The sequence below is a fragment of the Dermacentor variabilis genome, unplaced genomic scaffold, assembly GCF_050947875.1.
Source record: "Dermacentor variabilis isolate Ectoservices unplaced genomic scaffold, ASM5094787v1 scaffold_12, whole genome shotgun sequence".
Lineage (NCBI taxonomy): Eukaryota > Metazoa > Arthropoda > Arachnida > Ixodida > Ixodidae > Dermacentor > Dermacentor variabilis.
The window spans coordinates 45,192,774-45,215,290 of record NW_027460280.1 but is presented as its reverse complement, the minus strand read 5'-3'; positions in this window follow the sequence as shown (position 1 = coordinate 45,215,290).

Below are 22,517 nucleotides of genomic sequence, written 5' to 3'. Positions count from 1 at the left end.
GCGTGCCGTGTCTGCTTGTTTTCTATGCAAAACCACGCGGTATGGCAGCATTTCACAACTGAGCCGGGAAAAGATAAACCACGGGCCCATTTCGGCAGCTTGGTGCCACGCTGAAATCGCTGTCCTTCCATCACGGAAAAGCTGCGCTGATTGTGTGTCTTCTTTCTGCCTTCCTTCTTCGGCGAGTAAGTGCCCGAGGTAATGTGATACTATGGCGATAGCCCACTCCTCCTGGATTGCATAACCCTAGGAGGAAAAACAAATCTAAAAAAATAAGGACAAGTGTAAGAGCTCTCCGTCTGGTGTCGATAAACTTCGTACGGTCGCAACGCAACGATTCAGCTAACTATGGACACCGTGGTTGCTTATTGGATTGTCTCTTGTTTTGTGTAGATAAGAAAAGCGTCTACAGGTACTTTACATTTTTTTTTTGTCCCTGAACTTTGCGAGTTTTACGGTTGCTTGACCTGTATTTACGTAACATTTCGTACCCGAGAGGGGAGCGTAAGAACAGACCCCGGCTAATTCTGATGGCGAGCGCACAATTAGGGAAGGAGGCCTGTCAATGACAAACAGTTCTTGCGAACGAAGAGCTTTGTGAATTCGGTCCAAGATCGGCGCTTGATCAGGGCACTCTGTGTTTTCTTTAGCAACTAATTACCTCGTTTTTATTCGCTGCAGATGACTTAAGGTAGAGGTCTTTTTCATAGCAAGATATTATCTAATAAAAATGTCGTGCAAGCTTCCGCGCGTTGAGAACAAAGAGTGCGCACCATTTTTGCTCTGTTCGCCTTCAAGCACGTAGGAGCTTAGATAAATGAGGTACTGCTTGTCGCTGCCGCTCACGGCAGCACACAAAAGCGAGCTGCGATCGTCGAGGCTAAACGCCGCGCGCATTTCTAGATTAACTCAACTCAGCTGCGAGTGTTTAATGTTCATCAAAGTTGAGGTGCTACCGAACACCGAAGCCCCGTCTCAAGCAAAAGCGGACACAGGGCATGTTCGTCGCTCAACGCTGCTTGCTTACGAGCTTCGGCGTGGGGAACGGGGCGCACACGTTCCTGTATTCGAGTCAACGTTCATTTATACGCACATCCCACTCGCAGATACATATCCCACTAGGCAAGCAATATGTTTCGGCCACGCGATCGTGCGGTCGTAAGCGCGCCCCCGTGGCTATTCTAGTCTCCGACGGACAGCCGCGGCGCACGCAACGGCGTCAGTGTAGTTGGAGCGCTCCAGTGACGGTCTATAAAACATCGGGTCCGAAGGGGCACCATGCCAGAAAATGCGTTACTTCAGTCATAGTTCCCTCCCTCCGTTTTTCTTTCGTTCCCTGCTTTCTTTTTTTCAGTTTTGCTTGTATTCTCAACTCTCCTAGGTCGCCTTTTCATGTCTTCTTCTACGCAGGACCTCTTTGATTTCCTTTTCATGCGCTGCAGACTTTGTGCTGACAAGTTTGTCAGCGAAATTCTGAGCCGCGCCTTTTCTTTTTTGTTTTTTAATTTGGTGCGCGCATCTCACGTCTCTTTTACGTCAGCCAGTTTCATCCCTGACGTCGTGCTGTCGCCGCGGTGCCTTCAGCTAGATGCATCGATTTTCGTCGCTAGGCCGCGCCAGCACAACGAAGCCGTCACGCCGCCACAACGCAGAGCAGGGAGGTGGTCGAGGCGGAGAAAAGGGGAAATTGAACCGACGCGGTGGGGGCAGATCGTTTTGGCCGCGAGCAAGAGAAGCCAGTCTTCTCCAATTTCAAGCGCTCGCCATTAAAAGATGCACTAGTAGCGCGCGGGCCCGTCTGCGCGAGCGAGGAAAAAAATTCCTTCGTTGCGACCCGCGGAAGCAGTGCCGGTGTGTGGATACGAAGAAAGCGAAGAGCACGCTATTTGCTAGGCTCCTGCTAGCAGATGAAAATGCACTAATGTTCATGTGCGTGGGCGAATGAATACAGAGCAGAAAAAAGTTTCATGAAGTCGCTCGGGAAATGGGAGGTGGCAGTTGAGGGACAGACTGAATGTCGGAATATGCGAGTAGGCTGTTTTCTTGCGCCACACGGGGCGCTGTCGGGGTTCTGCACTGGAGGGGTTTGTATGGAAGGGACCATTTATTAATCATAAATATTCCAGCGGCCAGTTGCTTAAGTATGCTGCATGCAGTGAGCTCCGCTCTCGGTAACAGGGTATAGGTATCGTGAGACGAAGGCCATGAAAATGACGCAGATCGCCATTCATTTTTCATCTACCGCAGAGGACGAAGAAAAACAAACACAAATAGTTAGACCGAAGGCTCACAGTTTCGTCAGCTCCCGGGATTGCCCCACGCAACCATGCCTATGACGTCACCACCTAATCTAGCTACATTACGCAGCACCGCGGTTTAAATTATGCCTGTTTTCTAAGTATTTGCTTGTTACTCATCTATTTTACAGTGCCGGCTTATTGCTCTCACCCCGCCGTGTGTTGTCGCGTATATAGTTATTCCTTCAGTGCTTATTTTTTTGACGGTGGTACGCGCTTAATGATTTTACTTCTGCACGCGCTGTCATTCCATGTGAGTATATAAATCTTTGTCGATAGGAGTTTAGCTTTTTGCGGTGCCTTCTATTCCGTAGCGCTGTGACCATGCCGGAATTTTGTTCAATAATTCCGAAAGTCATTTAACCTTTCCGTGACACAGGGTAATTGTAACGTCGTTCGTTATCCACATTCCATAGTTTATGTGCGGACTTGGCTGGTTTTGGCTATAGCATGGCGCAATTCCAACTTAAGCTTCTGTCAAGGTCACCTTGTAAAGCTTCCCGAAAGTCTGCGCCGACAATTTTGGGTATATCGGGGAGGGGTTAGCCATGGCGGATAATACTTCCAACAAACACGTAGGGAAAGTATGGACCATGTGTGCCCATCCCAGTGCAGTGGCTTAGCCAGAAACTTCGGTCGGGGGGGGGGGGGGGTCACGTTACAGTTCGGCCTCCTCCTCCTGACATTTGTCAAGGTATCAAATACATGAATAATAACTACATTGCCATTGCCAAAGATGCTGCCAACTAATTCTTAAACGCTACGCACTGTCAAGGCAAGTAAAATATGTATTTTTTCATACAATAATATGCTCACATGTGCCAAAAATTGTGCCCGAAATAACTGATATCAATGCTTCCATATTTTTTGTCTATTTAATAAGTAAAGAAAATATTACACGAACGTTAGAACTATATCATGTCGAAACCAACAAAACAGTGCATGCCGATGATATGAAAAATGTAAAGGCCATGAAATTAACAACTTGGGGACAAATATTTTATTGAAACTTTGTCATTCAAGAACCTTGTTTACATTTTTGTACATATGCAACCGTCAGACAAAAATCTCAATGACGCTATCCTTTGTTCCAATGTGTTGCACAGGAGCAGCTGTCACCGGTCGTGTATTGTGAGTAATTGCACCGATGTTATAGTCGCAACAGAGAGCACATATAAAAAGCAGTTCTCCAAAATATACGAGGGCGAGACAAATGAAAGTGAGCAAATCTGAATATATGACAAACGGGATACTTTATTTAAAAGTAGTCTCCATGAGCATTTAGACATTTGTCCCGCTGACTGACGAGTCGCGTGATTACGGTCTCATGAAACTCCTTGGGTTTCCGTTGAGAGTTGGACTTCTCCCCCCTTTGGCTGCTTCAAAAAGTGTGTAACTGACTCTTTCAAGTCATCGTCCGACATGAATCTGGTTCCCTTGAGTTGTTTCTTCAGTTGCCCCTAAATGTGGAAGTCGCAAGGCGACATATTTGGGATGTATGGCGGATGTTGCAGCGTTTCCTACTTGAACTTTGCCAATTTTGTGTTAATCACATCAGCGAAGTGGGGACGCGCATTGTCATGGAGCAAGATGACCCCATTCGTCAATTTCCCACGTCGTTTGTTCTTCATCCGGCGTTTCACAATATCGGAAACGATTGATAGTCTCTCCAAGTTTAGGAAATTCGATCAGTAATGGCCCCTGCAGACGGCGGAAATGACGGCCCTTGCGTTCTTCGGGGCTGGTGAATTCCAATGTTTCCACAGTAAGTCTTGCTGCCGTGTTTCAGGCTCGTAGTAGTGGCACCATGATTTGTCGCTGGTCACAATTGCAGACAAGTCGTCACGCTCATTGTGATACCAGATCAGATGAGTCAATGCAGCGACAAACTTCTCCGTCTTCTGGCGGTGGTTCAAAATCTTGGGCATCCATTGCGCACACAAGAGCCGATGACCGAGATATTCATGAATTATGGTGTGAACCGAACCGTGAATGATGTTCACACGCTCTGCCAGTTCATCGATACTTATCCCCTGTTCATTTCTAATCATCTCATCAACCTTTGCAATTCTGTGTGCATGTGTGTGTGTGTGTGGGAGGGGGGGGGTGATTGCATGGTGGCTTTGGTCCAGTCTTGAATTGTCTTGGCAACTTTCACGTCCTTCTTCGAACATTTTGCTTCAACGCTTCACAGTGGTCAATGAAATGCAATGTTCAACGTACACGGCAGCCACACGGCGAATAATTGCTTTTTGGGAAACACCTTCAGCTCTCAGAAAACTCACGATACCACGCTGTTCAACTTTTGGAAGGTCCATTATGTCACGCAACCATGTTCAACCCAGTATATGAGAGCATTAAAGAACATTTATCCTCACACCTGTGTGTCACTTTTGGAAATGAGAGATGCCTCTGTGCTATGCGTATGCCACGCAGATAATGAACGGAACAATTATTGCACGGGGTGGGTTGGCTCACTTTCATTTCATTCGTCCTCGTGCATTAGAAATGTGAAGATACAATAGAATATACAAATGCGAAGATATAGCTTGATGAACGGCAAGAAAGTGCCACTGGAAACAAAGTTCACTGCACGTATACACAATACGTCGCAACAACATATTTAAGTATGCGTATAAATCTCCAATAAAACTACGTATCCAAGAAAAAGTCAGTTTATGTAATGCGTCAAGCAAGGCAAATAAACATGTTGCGAAATCACAGATTCACAGATCACAGAATCTTAAGTCCCCCTCCCTCCACTCTCCCTGATGTATCGCGTGCGACGGAAGGCGGCGCTCTTCCTCCCCGCTTTTGTCCCTTGCGCACACAAGACTGAGCCACCATCGTAGGCTCACGTATGCCACCATCACTCCCTTACGCTTTCACCCGCACACAGTAGGCGACGCGCGGTCACGATGCTATCGCATAGGACTTTATACTGAACATGAGGGCGACGTCGACGGCAGGAATGCACCTGGAGTGCCCGTATAATTGCTACCGAAATAATACATTAAGTGTATCCGGAAACTGAAGCGTCCCGTGGGCCATTACTTTCCGCAAAAGAAGGAGCAACAAAATCGAAGTTTCACCACGCGGCAATTCTCTGCGCCGCAACGTCTTTTTTCTTTAATGCGGCGGGGGCACCTAAAGGGAAAAAAAACGCAAAGGAAAGCATGTTGGCCACAATCGGAGCCCTACTTTTGGCACTTATAATGTGGCTGCCGAAGGAATATTGAAGAAAACGTGAGACGCTTGGTCCACAGAGAAGCATACGCATACTGCTCAGTATCCTACACCGGCGAGACAAGACTTTCCGGAGTGGTCGCGCTCAAGCGAACGCGCTGCATTCCGTGGAGGCCCCACAGTGATGCCGGCGAGCGACCATTGTTTCTTTTTCTCGTCTGCTAGCCGGAAAGCGTCCAAAACTCTGCCAGGCGAAAATCCACTTGGCCAGAGAAAAATGACCACGCACCGAAGTGCGCCACGCGGTAGTCGGGGCAACACGAGAAAAACGCATGCGCTTTGGCTGGCTCTGGCAGCCCGCGCGTAGCGAAAGCAAGAAAATTGAAAAGGCTCAATGTGGGGGTCCTCGCGAATAAAAGTCAATGTAGAAAAATAAATAAGAACGTAGTTACTTTTGCTGGCTTTAGTGTCTTCATGTGGATGCTTTGGCGCAGGTAAAAAAACATGTCGATATTCTTTTCTGTGACATGACGCCACAGAACCACCACAATGCTTCGGCTCATCGGACCTCGCTGCGCGCTTTCTCAACTTGTCTGATGGTGTGTTAATTTGGCTTTTCTCGTTGTATGGTCAGATCTACGACTTTAGCGAAGTCAATGCACCTTTGGCGTCAAATGTTTATAACAACGTTAAACCTACAAAGTTCCGGAATTGAAAATCTAAAGCACGACTTTGGAAATGTAGAAGCACCTTTTGCATCAAAAGTTTATGAGAACTTTATACCCACAAAATTTCGGAATTTAAATCCATGCGCTCCGTAGATTCCGCGGCCTTCGCGAGATGCCGCGGCGTGCACGCTCGCCATCAAAACGCCCTTGAAACTTTGTGCTCGGATGGGGCTCCTTGAGTCATTTGACTCCTTGTGCATGGGCGTCGCCGCAAAATCCGGCCCGAGTTCGCAATGTTCGCGCTGAAATGTCTTTTCGAGCGTGAAATAGACATTCCAGACAAAATCCAGAACGATTTCCGGCACGTGGGGTTGCTTTGGTTGGTCCGCAGTGCATGACAACCCGAAAAAATTTCGATGCGGGGATGAGGCCCCATAAGCCGATTTATCATTGATCACACCCAAAAACAAATTCCGGTGGAACCCATCTCACGATGACTGTCAACGGTAATCTGTTAGCATTGAATCAATATAGAGAATAAGTTATTGCCACCGTCGAAACGAGTGTGCGAATCGTGTACTACAGTGAGATTCCTCTTCCTCGCTTCGCTAAGAACACTCGTCCCATCTAGTGCCACCACCGCGAAGCCTATCCGTGGCCTCCAAAACACATGGCGCGCCGGTGCGTACGAACCCCGAGAAACGCGTCATGCGGCAACCGTGGCTCTCTCTCGCGCTTGTTTCTGGACACGCTGCGCCATCTCTTGGCGCTGCCAAGAAGTCCCCGCGTGCCCTCCGAGATGAGTAGCGTGGCGTGCCGGTGGCTGGGAACGCTGAGAATTGTTCCCTCGCTTGGACCGCGCACCCAGTGGCACATACTCAGTGTCCCAAGTTGGCAAGAGATCTATTTGAACAGTGGCACATACCTTGTGTATTTGTGGCGCAGAACCCTTGTGACGTGGGATCGTTTCCGCTCAGCATCGGATAAACTTAAGGGACCTTTTTTGTTATTGTAGAGCGGCATGTTCCCAGTGGCACACACCTAGTTACCCAAGTTGGCATCAAAGGCATTCGTTGAAGAGCGACACATACCCAGTGACGCAAGCTCGCATCGAAGAAGTCCATTGAAGGCCAGAAAGGACCAGAGGGGCACACATCGAGTGCTACAAGTTGGTATCGCAGAGTTTCTTCAAACAGCTGTACCTACACAGTCCCGCGTCTACAGTGACCCATGTCGGCGTAAGGTTCGTTGAAGACCAGCACGCATGTACACATCGCCTCATACTCAGTGACCCTAGTTGATCCCGCGATAGGTTTCGAACCCTGTTACCTCATCACAACAGCCCGATACGCTACCCATTCGCCTGCGGACTGCCCAGTGGGCCGCCCAGGTAGGCGTGAAAATGGTTAGACACGAAGATACATCGATAGCCCCCGTAAATGGCGTGAAGTACCCTAAGAATGCTACCGCATTAATAATTGACACGCAAGCTGATTTATCCAGCTTGAATATATGGCGTTCGCAAAACAGGTGCGCTTATACCCATTGTAGAGACGCATAGCAGAGACGCACCCGCCGACTGAAATGTCCCTGTTCGAGCTCTGCCACGTTCATCTTGTTGCTGTGGATCTGACCCTGCATGCGTGAGCTTGCGGACGTCCATTTTTATCCCTTTATTCATGAGTGTTGCCTGCAGACGCAATACCAGAAATTTTTTTACTTCCCGAGTTTCGGACTTGAGTACGAAGTTTCTGGCAAAATGTGTTCGGCCAACACTGAAATGACGCGTAACAAGCGTCATTTATTGGTGTAGATCGCATCAGTGGTGCAGAAGAGATTGCTTCCAAAGATGCTGCATGCTCTCTTGTCCTGTCGGTTGTATGCTCAGTACCAGACAAGGCGTATTCAATGTGCGGACGAGTCAATAATTACCAGCAATATAAGCAATGCATAATAAACCACAAGAAGAAGCGCACTACTTGCAAAACAGGGGTGACATATTGTATACCCTTATCATGTGGCCGACGATATTTAGGACAAACACGCAGGTGTATCAATGACAGGGCAAGAGAGCATGCAGGATCTTTGGAAGGAATCATTTTCATTCATTCATTTCTTTTTATTTCTACTCTTTCCATACAAATGATCAAACACTGACTGAACCCATAGCCAGAGGCTAGTGTGGGTTTTAGGAACAAAAATTCACTATGGCAATGACACAGCACTTGTGTAAAATAGAAAGCCCAAAATCACGGCGAAAGACCAAAGTACAGCATACAATGAGGAGAAAATAAAATAATATGCATATTACAGCAGAATGAATAAAGATCTGTAATGAACAACACTGTACAACAAGCACAAACCGCGAACGAGTGTCACATAGATCAAATACGGCTCAAGAAGTATGTTCTTAATGCTTTATTTGTTTCGGGGGACTGTTTTCTTCCTGGGGGTAAAGCATTCCAAATCTTGGCTCCTGAAAACTGCCCCAATCTTTCCCTGTAGATGTTATTATTCGGTGGCAGATTAAAGTTACTATGTGGGAGGTTTCTCGTGAGTCGAGAAGGAAAGCGAAACAGGGAGGCATTGAAAGGTTGGTTATATTATACTATGTTGTTTACACACACCGCTATCTTTAAAGACCGCAAAAGGTCAAAAAGAAGGATATCTAATAACTGGAAAATTGGTTTACTTGGTTCAGTATACTTGCTTTGTGTTATAATTCGGATAGCCCGTTTTTGTAATCGCCGGATAGGATCAAGGTAAATGTTGTATGTCAAACCCCGTGATTCTACACAGTATGTTAAATGACTGTTAATAAGGGCAAAATAAAGGGTACGCAGTGTATGTGTGTTAATACAATCACGGGCCTGTAATAAGGCATAACAGCCAGAAGCCAATTTCGAACAGACGGCGCTAATCTGATTTTTCCAGTGAAGATGTTCATCTAGAATGACACCAAGATACTTAAATGAGTGTGTTCGTTCGAGTGAGTGGTCGTTAATGAAAATGTTAATTTGGAAGCTGTCAATGACTTTTGCTCGTGAGCTAAATACCATAAATTTAATTAATCGTTAGCTTGTTGGTGAAAAACCAGCTTGTAATTTTTTTTCAATTCAGCGTTTGTCTTTGCTTCTAGATCCTCATGGTTTTCAGCTGTTACTATGATCGCAGTGTCATCAGCATACATAAAAATATCACAGCAACTTAGGACCTTCGGCAAATCATTCAAGTATAACGAAAATAACATGGGCCCTAAAACGGATCCTTGAGGAACCCCGGTCTGTAAATATTGAAGTGATGACATGATGTTATTGATAACTACAGCTTGTTGACGGTTTTCGATGTAACTGGAAAGTAAGCTGTACACTTCACCACTAAATCCATAGTGGTTTAATTTGTTGAGCATAATAGAGTGATCCACGGTATCAAACGCTTTCTTTAAATCAACAAATACAACGGCGGCCAGTTTATTTTCATGTAATGCTGCATTAATTAATTGAGTCAGGCTTAGGACTGCAGATGCCGTTGAATGATGTTTTCGAAATCCTTGTTGCTGTTGACAGAGTAAGTTATATTTTTCTAAGAATTTGCAAATATTATTGGATATAATCTCTTCGTAAATATTATTAATAACACTTTGGACAGCAATGGGTCCGTACCTTGACGGGTTGGATCGGTCTCCATCTTTTTATACCGGGACAACTTTGGCAATCTTTAGTGCAGAGGGGTACTTTGTACATTTTAATGAATGTTTAAAAAGCTTGCATAAGATGGGTGCCAAGATATCATTGTTTTCCTTAAGTATGCGTGGGTAAATTCCGTCCAGTCCGGCAGATTTATTGCCTGGTAAGCTGAGAATAATGGATGTAATTTCATCGGGTTCGATTTCAAACATTACAAAAGTGTTGAGAACTGTATTGGATGCAGCATTTTGTTGTGATTCAGGGAGTTGAGCAGCCAATGACGGGCCGATATTGGTGAAAAAGGAATTAAATCTTTCTGTAGTATTGAGATATATTTTTTCCGGGAGAACACGGCGCAAGCTGGCTTTGCCAGCAACTTCATTTATTATTTTCTAGACCTTATGTGAATTGCCGGAAGCCTGTTCAACGAGACGCGTGTAATATGCTTTCTTTCGTGCCCTCATCATCGACACGGATCTATTGCGCAGGTTCTTAAATTGGTTTAAATAGTAAACATTATCCTTGTGTTGCTTCCACTTACGGTACCATAAATCCTACTCTTTTAGAATGGCGAGGATTGGCTGAGTCATCCAAGGGCATAGTGGTGCTTCGTAAGAGCGAACACTAATATTTCTGCTGCAGGTAGTAACCATCTGCGAAAGCGTGTCTATTAGGTTACTAAACTCTGTATCGACGTCATAATGGTATATTTGACTGGGGTCAGTGGCCAATAGATGTTCACGCAGTAGATCATAATCTGTTTTAGATACATACTTCTTGCTCTCACGCTCTGGTTTTATATCAGTGTCAGCAGCAACAAAAAGTGGGAGGTGATCGGAGATGGGTTCGCTGCAAACCCCAGCGCGTATCCCAGTCGGTATATTTGTTAATGCATGATTAATAATAGATGAAGACGAGGTAGTTACACGCGTGGGTGTATTGATCATATTTCGAAAATTGTACGATGTTAACAGATTCACGTAGTCTTTGTGGCATTCAGCACTTGTATCAATGTTAAAATCGCCAACAATAATTATGCGTTCTGAGTGTGTAGTAAGCGTGTAGCGTGTAAGCTGAGTGTGTAGTAAGTAAGTGTGTAGTAGTAACCGCTGGGCATCTCGCTTTTCATTATCGCGAGCACTATTGCACCGTTAAAATTTCACGACATATCAAAGTTTTAGGAAAAAGTAAAGACAAGCTGATGTGCGAAATTTTATAAGCAATGGCAATTGACAGAAGCGGGAAATATTGCATCAGTACACCATCAATACTACTAACAGAAAAAGACAGGGGCTACTTGAGCAAAGACGATATTTCAAGCTAAGGAATCGCATAATTGGCATCACACAAAAAACAAGCATCGGCTCTCTTGTGCTATAAAAAGTGCAGAAAATCAATAATAAACATTCAGTTGGTAGTCCAGCGTGTGTCGGCGACTCTTCCTGTCCGTGTCAGAACGTTCTGCTGGAAACCATTTGTGCTATGTGCAGCCAACGAGCTCAGGCAAACACTATTCTCAAGGTGCTGCAGATGTTTACCAGGGCAGATGCCATCTCAGTCTACCAATGTACTGATGCAGCGCACCAGGAATTGACACTTAACATGCCTTCACCATTTTTATTCAGGCTCTGCTCTTTGGTTCAGCCGGCATAATCTTGGACATGGGCAGCAGATACCACTGGTCGCCGCTAAACACTACCGCCCCCGCCCGTAAACATGACTCACCAGGGTTCAGCTGTCCCCCTGCCGGCTACGTCGGTTGGGGTGTGACGTCACCATCTGCTGAATTATAAAGGACTTGACTCCTTGGCCTTGACTTAACTGCACTCCTTTGCCTTCACTGGGCATGGTGGTTCCGCACCAGGACTTGACACTGAACATGCCTCCGCTCATGTTTTTTTTCAGGCTGGTTGCTGTTCTTGCCGTAGTGACGATCCTATGTTATTGGTTCTACCGTGCCCAAAGTGTTGCGTTGAAATGGCGTATGAGTGTGTTCACGTATGTAAACTGCTCAGATGGGGTGACGTAAAAAGCAATCCAGTTCCCAGTGTGCAAAACATTTTCGTTCAAATTATAGAAACGCATAGCCAAATTTTTAAAAATATTTTTGATTTGAAAGATTTTCAAGAAAAACTTAACGCATCCCTTAAAACTCTGTCCGCTACACTAGTATACGAGTGGAGCAAAGTGTTGTCAATTTTGCAGTCAGTATTGAGAGGCTAACGCCAATCGAACAGCACGTGAAATATACTCACCAGTCGTTTAACATGGAACAGAGGAAGGTTAATGATATCGAAGACCGTAGCCGCCGTTCCAATCTGATGAAATTCCTGAAGATGAAAAAGAAAGTGAAAAAACGCCTAGAGATAAGATGCTCATCGATATATTTCAGAAAATTTTAGGGTTGCAAACTTCCTCGGTGGCTCGAATTCACAGGCTCGGAAAAACGACCAGTAAGGAACGTCCAGTTACCCTTTGTTTACAGGTTTATTTAGGAAAGAAAAGCGTATTTATCAATGTAAGAAAACGTTTCATCACGAATTACTATTCGAAAGAAACCTTAAGAAAGCGTAAGTTACCTTGAGAATCATCTAAAGCAGAGAGGAAAAATAAACTGAAAGTAAAGCTCATAAATGACAAGCTGACAGTCAACCATCAGACATATGTTTGGAACGACGCTACAAATGAGCGGGTTCTGCTCTCTTCGCAGCTTGCTGCGGATGCTCGGACCCCAAACGGACGCACTGCCTCCAGAGGCCCCAATTCTTCACACTTTATTATTTTAAGCGCAAATGCGCCGAGCATAGTTAATACAGCGGAATCACTTGAAATAGCTTTACTTACTCACAATCCGCACGTAGCCATCATAACAGAGACTTGGCTAAACCCTGATATTAGTAATGGCTGTGTCTTTCCTCCTTCGTACTCTATTTTCAGGTGTGACAGAGAATCGCGTGGGGGTGTGCCGCTGTATTATTAAATCAGAACATTAACGTCACACTCCTGCAACAAATTGATAACCATGAAAATGTATTTTCATGGCCACACATTCATACTATGCGCATTATACAGACCACAAAATCCTGAAAATGAGTTCCAGCGCAAGCTGCATGAATATCTCTCGTCGTTTGGCAAGAAGAACATAATTCTTGCCGGAGACTTTAATGTTCCTATCATTGATTGGTGTAAGGGAAGTTTTGAATCGATGCATGACTCGGTCGTTCTTTGTGATATTATGTTTGCTCATAACCTAAAACAACTCGTCATGGAGCCAACTGGAGTACGCGAATCTGCTAGATCTATCCTTGACCTCGTGTTTATTAACAATAGCTCTTCTGATACATTAACCACAGTATACGAAGGCATATTTGACAATAAGATAGTAGTAGTAGCCTTCGCTCTATTGAAATGCGATCAACCTAACACAATAAAACATAAGACCATAAAGGACTACTCAAAAGCGAGAGACGAGTTGGTACTGGATTACTTAGATGTAGCATTCGAAAAGTTTTCAGCTGAGGATGTGCCAGAATTATGGGCAATATTCAAAGAGAACTGCCATTATTGCATTAATAACTTTATTCCTGATAAAAAGATACGCGCGAAGAAGATAATCCATGGATTAACCGGCACATCATCCACTTGGAAAAAAAAATAAAGCGTCTAAAGAGAACTAAGTCCCAAAAGCTAGTTTCTTAGGAACATTGACGGTTGAATTGTCCGCAAGTGTTCGTTCGGCGAGGCAGCGTTATTTCACTCACACCCTCCTACAGTTTATATAGAACAAGCCAAGTAAATTCCTGAAACATGTCCGGGATTCCAGTCAGCCCATTAAACAGATAGTTGTAAATGTCAATGTCATCTGATGTACAGAGGAAATGGCAGCGCACTTTAACTCCTACTTTCACTCTGTGTTTTTTGTGGCGATGATGATGTTAACAACGACAACAATTATTGTGATTCCTCATGCGAACCCATTATTTTAGTTTCTCATGAGGGCATCATGAAGATGCTTCTTAGACTCGATACGAAGTGTTACGCTGGTCCTGATGGTATACTTAATGCTTTCTTAAAGCGCTATGCAGAATCCTTAGCCCAGTTCCTAACCAAAATATTTCATGAATCAACGTTATCAGCTTCATTACCCCCTGAATGGCTTACAGCCAGAATTGTGCCTGTTCACAAGACCGGAGGCGGCCTTTTTGTCGGGAACTACCGTTCTACCTCCTAACCTGTTCCTCCTGTAAACTCATCAAACACATAGTCGCAAATCATATATAGCGGATTCTAAATACAAGTTCCGTACTTAGTCCATGTCATCATGGTTTCAGAAAGGGATTTTAAACCGTTACACAATTAACAACAGCTGTTCACACCCTTAGTGGCATATTAGATAATTCCGGACAAATTGACGTATTATACCTCAATTTCAGTAAAGCATTTGACAAGGTTCCTCACGATAAACTACTTCTGAAGCTTAAAATAATTGGACTGCCGGCACCACTAATAAAATGTATTGCTGCTGATTTAAAGCAGAGAAAACACTATGTCGAAATTGACGGTTTTTGTTCCCCTCCACTTGAGGTCACATCAGGTGTTCCGCACCTGAAATTAGCTTATGAATCTGTTGTTAGGCCAAAACTTGGGTATACCGCTGTAGTGTGGGATGCTCACACGACAAAAGACATTTCACAGATTGAGAAGGTTCAAAGGCGCCCGTGCGATTCATTTAGAACAAATACAGGAATTCTGACTCACCATCTCTCCTCATGAAAACTAATCAAATAAAACTTCTCTGTACAGGAAGAAAAATACCGAGGATAGAATTTTTGCACTCCTTGTTACATGGAAAGCTCGGCATTCCGGCCAAACCATATGTCACGACGGCTTTAACCCAACTATATTTAACGCACAACTATAGCTTAACTCCTCATTTCGCAAACACAAATTCCCCTAAGTGCTCATTTTTCCCGTAAACAATAACTGACTGAAATTCACTACCTGAAGAGGTTTTCAAGTGTGGAAACTTTGAAAAGGCCATTACCGATATTTTTTACCCTCTAATACAGAGTTTTGCCAGTTGCATTGGGATCCATCTGGAGGTGCCAGACCTGTATATGAATTTGGAAGTGTTTTATATCTACATGCATGCTTCTTAACATATATGTACATTGCTGTTTGCACAATGCATTGTATTCCTTCTTTGAATTAGCCCTTCCTGCTTGGATCAAAAAGGTCTGCAGTATTATGTAAATAAAAAAACATAAATAATAGTTCCTGAGAATCAAAGAGACCCCACAGAGTCGGCCATGGTCACTTTTGCAGCACAACTACACCATCAGAGATCAAGGCGTGGCTCTTAATATACAGGTTTGAAGCACTTTCTCCCCACCCACTGCAAGGCGTTCAGTGTTTGCGATATGGCCACAGTATTAGGGATGGAGATCAGAGCTTCGGTGCCACATTTGCGGAGACGGCCACGATGCAAAGGCGTGTCCCTCTCAGTGCGAACGATGCTGTTTGTGCGAAGGTTGTCATCCTGCGGACTGTCCTAAATGCCCGGCCAGAGACCGGCCAGAGACCAAGAGCTTCAAATTCTAGAAGCTATAGAACGGACCCGATGTTCGCGTCGTTAAGCTAGGGTCCAGAGAAATCGTGTGGGTATCTTGAAACTGTTGCTCGTCGCTCAAACGATATATGAATGCATCTCTTGGTGATGTTGCAGCTGCTGCTGTAGATAATGCTATATCAAAAGTCCTTGACAGTCTTTTTACGAACTTTTCAGAGATCACCTGGCAAGTTCTCACTGCTCAGATGTCACAACTCTTGCAGGTCGTTGCGTGGTTTTGCTTCTGTGTTTAGAAGAGGCCTCGCCCCGCAGTCTTGACGGCACTGAACCTTCCCCAGCTCATGTCGAACGCGTAGGTGGTCACAGTTCTCAGACCAGTTCAGATAACATTGAGAAAATAGATTTGGACGCTCGAACTTGTAAACGTCTTCCTTCTCCATTATCCCCGAGACCTGCCATCCTCCATAAACTAAATGCTAAAAAGTGTAAAATTGAGAGCCTATAACTGCCGACTCACCAGAGCAGGATTGGCCACCCTGGTGCAGTACTTGGCCACAACCTCCTATGAACACAACAATCAAACCCCGGCCCTCAGTCCCCAGCAGCTGCGAAGCAACTGACCACGGCGGCGGTCAGACCTGCGACGCAGCAGAGGGTGCTAAGAATCACTGGCTCCGGACAGGCCGCCATTGGAATATGAGCCTGGCAACGTTTAACGCTAGAACGTTATGTAGTGAGGCGAGTCTAGCAGTGCTATTGCAGGGATTAGAGGGCAGTAAATGGGATATAATAGGGCTCAGTGAAGTTAGGAGGCCAAAAGAAGCATATACAGTGCTAAATAGCGGGCACGTCCTGTGCTACCGGGGCTTAGCGGATAGAAGAGAACTAGGAGTCGGATTCCTGGTTAATAAGAATATAACTGGTAACATACAGGAATTCTATAGCATTAACGAGAAGGCGGCAGGTCTTGTTGTGAAACTTAATAAGAGGTACAAAATGAAGATTGTACAGGTCTACGCCCCTACATCCAGTCATGATGACCAGGAAGTCTAAAGCTTCGATGAAGACGTGGAATCGGCGGTGGGTAGAGTGAAAACTAAATACACTATACTAATGGGCGACTTTAATGCCAAGGTAGGCAAGAAGCAGGCTGGAGACAAGGCAGTGGGGGAATATGGCATAGGCACTAGGAATAGCAGGGGAGGGTTATTAGTAGAGTTTGCGGAACAGAATAATATGAGGATAATGAATACCTTCTTCCGCAAGCGGGATAGCCGAAAGTGGACGTGGAGGAGCCCGAACGGCGAGACTAGAAATGACATAGACTTCATACTCTGCGCTAACCCTGGCATCATACAAGATGTGGACGTGCTCGGCAAGGTGCACTGCAGTGACCACAGGATGATAAGAACTCGAATTAGCCTAGACCTCAGGAGGGAACGGAAGAAACTAGTACATAAGAAGCCGATCAATGAGTTAGCGGTAAGAGGGAAAATAGAGGAATTCCAGATCAAGCTACAGAACAGGTATTCAGCTTTAACTCAGGAAGAGGACCTTAGTGTTGAAGTAATGAACGACAATCTTGTGGGCATCATTAAGGAGTGTGCAATGGAAGTCGATGGTAACTCCGTTAGGCAGGATACCAGCAAACTATCCCAGGAGACGAAAGATCTGATCAAGAAACGCCAATGTATGAAAGCATCTAACCCTACAGCTAGAATAGAACTGGCAGAACTTTCGAAGTTAATCAACAAGCGTAAGACAGCTGACATAAGGAAGTATAATATAGATAGAATTGAACATGCTCTCAGTAACGGAGGAAGCCTAAAAACAGTGAAGAAGAAACTAGGAATTGGCAAGAATCAGATGTATGCGTTAAGAGACAAAGCCGGCAATATCATTACTAATATGGATGAGATAGTTCAAGTGGCTGAGGAGTTCTATAGAGATTTATACAGTACCAGTGGCACCCACGACGATAATGGAAGAGAAAATAGTCTAGAGGAATTCGAAATCGCGAAGGTAACGCCGGAAGAATTAAAGAAAGCCTTAGGAGATATGCAAAGGGGGAAGGCAGCTGGGGAGGATCAGGTAACAGCAGATTTGTTGAAGGATGGTGGACAGATTGTTCTAGAGAAACTGGCCACCCTGTATACGCAATGCCTCATGACCTCGAGCGTACCGGAATCTTGGAAGAACGCTAACATAATCCTAATCCATAAGAAAGGGGACGCCAAAGACTTGAAAAATTATAGACCGATCAGCTTACTGTCTGTTGCCTACAAAGTATTTACTAAGGTAATTGCAAATAGAATCAGGAACACCTTAGACTTCTGTCAACCAAAGGACCAGGCAGGATTCCGTAAAGGCTACTCAACAATAGACCATATTCACACTATCAATCAAGTGATAGAGAAATGTGCAGAATATAAGCAACCGTTATATATAGCTTTCATTGATTACGAGAAAGCGTTTGATTCAGTCGAAACCTCAGCAGTCATGGAGGCATTACGGGATCAGGGTGTAGATGAGCCATATGTAAAAATACTGGAAGATATCTATAGCGGCTCCACAGCCACCGTAGTCCTCCATAAAGCAAGCAACAAAATCCCAATAAAGAAAGGCGTCAGGCAGGGAGATACGATATCTCCAATGCTATTCACAGCGTGTTTACAGGAGGTATTCAGAGACCTGGATTGGGAAGAATTGGGGATAAAAGTTAATGGAGAATACCTTAGTAACTTGCGATTCGCTGATGATATTGCCTTGCTTAGTAACTCGGGGGACCAATTGCAATGCATGCTCACTGACCTGGAGAGGCAAAGCAGAAGAGTGGGTCTAAAAATTAATATGCAGAAAACTAAAGTAATGCTTAACAGTCTCGGGAGAGAACAGCAATTTACAATAGGCAGCGAGGCACTGGAAGTCGTAGGGGAATACATCTACTTAGGGCAGGTAGTGACGGCGGATCCGGATCATGAAACGGAAATAATCAGAAGAATAAGAATGGGCTGGAGTGCGTTTGGCAGGCATTCCCAAATCATGAACAGCAGGTTGCCGTTATCCCTCAAGAGAAAAGTATATAATAGCTGTGTCTTACCAGTACTCACCTACGGGGCAGAAACCTGGAGGCTTACGAAAAGGGTTCTACTCAAATTGAGGACGACACAACGAGCTATGGAAAGAAGAATGATAGGTGTAACGTTAAGGGATAAGAAAAGAGCAGATTGGGTGAGGGAACAAACGCGGGTTAATGACATCTTAGTTGAAATCAAGAAAAAGAAATGGGCATGGGCAGGACATGTAATGAGGAGGGAAGATAACCGATGGTCATTAAGGGTTACGGACTGGATCCCAAGGGAAGGGAAGCGTAGCAGGGGGCGGCAGAAAGTTAGGTGGGCGGATCAGATTAAGAAGTTTGCAGGGACGGCATGGCCACAATTAGTACATGACAGGGGTTGTTGGAGAAATATGGGAGAGGCCTTTGCCCTGCAGTGGGCGTAACCAGGCTGATGATGATGATGATGAACTGCCGTCTGCGGGAAAGCATCCTGCAGACGGAAGTTACTGCCGGTATATGGTCAATACAGGGTTCCATGTTTGCTGTAGCTACTGATTTGTTATATCACTGTAATAAACTTTCTTAGGATTAGATTAGAATTAGACTTAGATTAGGATTTGGACAGAAGAAAGCTGTTTTAAAAGAATTATGGCACTTTTCATCTGGATCGCCTTTCTCGTAGACGGGTTTTAGCATTTTTCATCTAATCGAAAATTTGCCATAGAGCTAAGATCGCTCACCAGATATTCTCTACAGAAAGTGATAGTCATCATTGGACGTACTCATTCCTGGATAAGCTCCATTTTGAATGGTCAATGTTTATTTCCCTACAGAAGTTCTGTATACAGGTTCTCTTGATGCCGCGGTTGCAGCATGCGGAAAGGATATGCTCATAGCTGGTTATTTCAATTTTCACCATGTATCACGGGGCTGTCGGCCCAATTCTTGTGGTAAACCCGTGTTAGATTGGGCTCTGTTGTTAGATGTATTAGATGTGTTAGATGTATCCAGCAAGTCGTGTTCGATCCTAGACCTAACTTTTCATGTTCGGGTTGCGTCATTTTGTCCTTGTCTGCTATCACTTCGGCCACAAACAGCGACTATCTTCCAATAATTTTTAAAATAGCTTACCCGATTAATTTGGTGGAAAAGCATGTCCGCGTCTATTTATAGCAAATTTTAAGACTTATGGCGATCAGTTTTATATAATCAGGTAGGTCTAAGCGATAAAGTAAAGGAACTTAATTTGTTTCACGTGATAAGTGGCAGTTATAAAACTGCAGATTCAGTATGCAGTCAACTAAGCACGGTAGTTTTACCCTGCACTCTCAAAAAAGTTTGCGCCCTTCAGCGCTTATTGTATAACAATAATTGTCATATATCTTGACCGTACTTCCTTTCTTTAACGTTGCGCACCCGGACTAATACGCTCATTTTTGTACAGAACTTAGTATAACTATTACAAGCAGTAATCCGTGATATCGTTTTCCCAAATTTACCAACTGCGTCAGTAAGCGTTGAATTTGATTAACATATTTCATAAACACGCTAAACTTTTGCGTATTAGATAACTAAAAGCTTCATTAGATGACCACCTGGAGAAACTCCAAATAAATACAGTAATAGCCACAGATGCTTCTTAGAAACTCGCATATGCAGGGCCCCTCTTTTATAGGCGTCGAACTAGCGCCTTTCTTTTCTCTTCAACTAACTCAAACAATGGCATGATATAGTTGTTTTATTGTTCTAAGTGCGGTTGTGGTTGACAAGTGTGATCTTTTTATGATCATGTTTAGAAAGAAAGAGAGAGACATAGATAAGAAGGAAGAAGGAAAGAATGAGAAGGAGAGTCATTGCGTACGCACCTGCAGATGAATCTTCCTTCACATTTATATTAACAAAAACAGCACTCGCCTAGGCTAGATGTCTTCAAGAAGGGCGTTACCCCTTTGGTAGCCTTTTACGCATAGTATAGGTGTGAGGCCAAGGCCCATGCGTCTTTGCGAGAATGGTTTGTGGTCTCAGCGGCTAAGACTATAGTGCGCAGAGGATATCGATGAGAGTCGAAGGTGGGACAGGGGCGAAGAATGTGCTGTATATTTTCACTACATCCGCAACAGAGGCATGCGGTGCCATCGTCCATTCCGATAAGAAATAAACAAGCGTTCGTGAAGGCGTCGCCCAACTACGAGTGGTACACTGAAGCTATTTCACAACAGGGAAGTCCGCGTGGCAGACGAAGTCGCAAGCGAGGGTCTATTGAATACAATCGCAATTTGCTAAAATCTTTTGAATTCCAATGTCGAAGTGCGACGCAACGAGCAAGTGAGTAAAGTGGCCGCGCGGTGTCGGTTCTCGACAGCTGTTTTCTTACGCACTGATCTTGCTGGTGGGCGAAGCGCAGGGTTTCATCTGTCCTGTCGTCGCCGGTAGTGTGGTCTGGTAGCACTGAAATATAATACCATGACCGTTCTCGAAGGCTCGGTGGTGAGCATGTGTATATTCATACACTAGCTGCTCATGAGAACCACGAGGCAAGGCAAACTGTAGTGTTTGTTCGGCGGTCTTGGAATCACCAAAAGCACTGCCTGTCGATTCGGAGCTTGTTGAGAGAGAGAGAGAGAGATAAAACTTTAGTATGTCCTTGATGGGGTTCAGGGGTGGCGGGGGTCGGGAGACTAACCCCCAATACCCCCCTTCCTCAGACGGCGGCCAGTTCTTGCTTTCTGGCGGCGTCTTCGGCCATCCGGACGGCCCAGAGCTGCTCCTCTGGGTCCAAGCTGAGCAGCAATGTCTCCCACTGCTCGGCCGTAGTTATGATGCGTGTGTTAGTGCGGGAGGTGTTGGTGGGTGAGGCTTTGGGGCATTTCCAGATAATATGATCGAGGTCAGCGCGGGCCTCGCACGCTTTGCAGAGTGGGGAGTATGCATCGGGGTAAATGCGTTTGTAAAGCACGGGGTTCGGAAAAGTTCGTGTCTGAAGGAGTCACCAAATGGTGGATTGAGATTTATTCAGTGTTTTGTGTGCTGGGGGGTAGCGTAACCGCTCTCTGCGGTAGTGTAGGAGAATTTCTCTGAACGTGACCATTCGGTCCCGCGCGTGACCGCGATGCAGAACAGAGGGCTGGTCGAAGCTCATAATCAACAGCACCTTGACGAGCCGCAAGTTATGCTGCTATGGATATCATTACATGTGAAAGCTGGAGCTGTAGAGAAACGGAGCTCGATATTGCAATTAACAAGTGCTCTTGATAGCTCGCTCGATATGAGATTCAGTATGTGAAAGCGACGGTTCACATTTGATTCGAGATTGATATTTTGCAGCGAAGCTGTTATGGGGAGTTCCGCAATAATTTCGGTGCGGAGGCGGTGAAGGCGGATGGCGGTGTGGTCGGCATCAAATGCCAATCATACAAGAAACAGCAACGCAACCTGAATCGGGGCCCCGATGCGGCTGTATAGTATAACCAGAACATTGACGAGAACGCCCAGCCAGTCGCCGGCGTCGGTGATGAGCAAGCAGCCAGCAACTCAGCCCTGCCAGGCTGTCAGAACGCGCGGCCACACGTCGGCGTGTTTAGAGCCGATGTAGCATGCAGCAACATGCGTCGGATATATCACAGGGTATATAAGCACTAAGTTTGGATATAGTGAAGCGTCTGAAAAGGTTCGGCTATAAATACAGTGCAGTGTTTCTGAATTCTCGCGTAGATTTCGGGCACTGATATGTAGTGGACAGTACTCATAGATCCCCACGGTGGAAGAAGTAGAGACTACACTAGCGCCATCAGGCATATAGACTCGACGATGGTAGCCGCCACATCAACACATTCACCTGATGAATAAATGACAATTCTTTGTGGGCCTTCTGTTCCTAAAGATAAAACAGTACTTCCGAAGGTTATGAGAACTCCCTTATACAGCTTCGATGTCTTCGACGTATGATATGCTTGAATTGACATGGATCTGCGGAGTCTCTTATTATTGCGATAGTATTAACTTGGAACTACACTTATCGCACGGGTTTCAAGGTATGCGCCGTGAAATTTG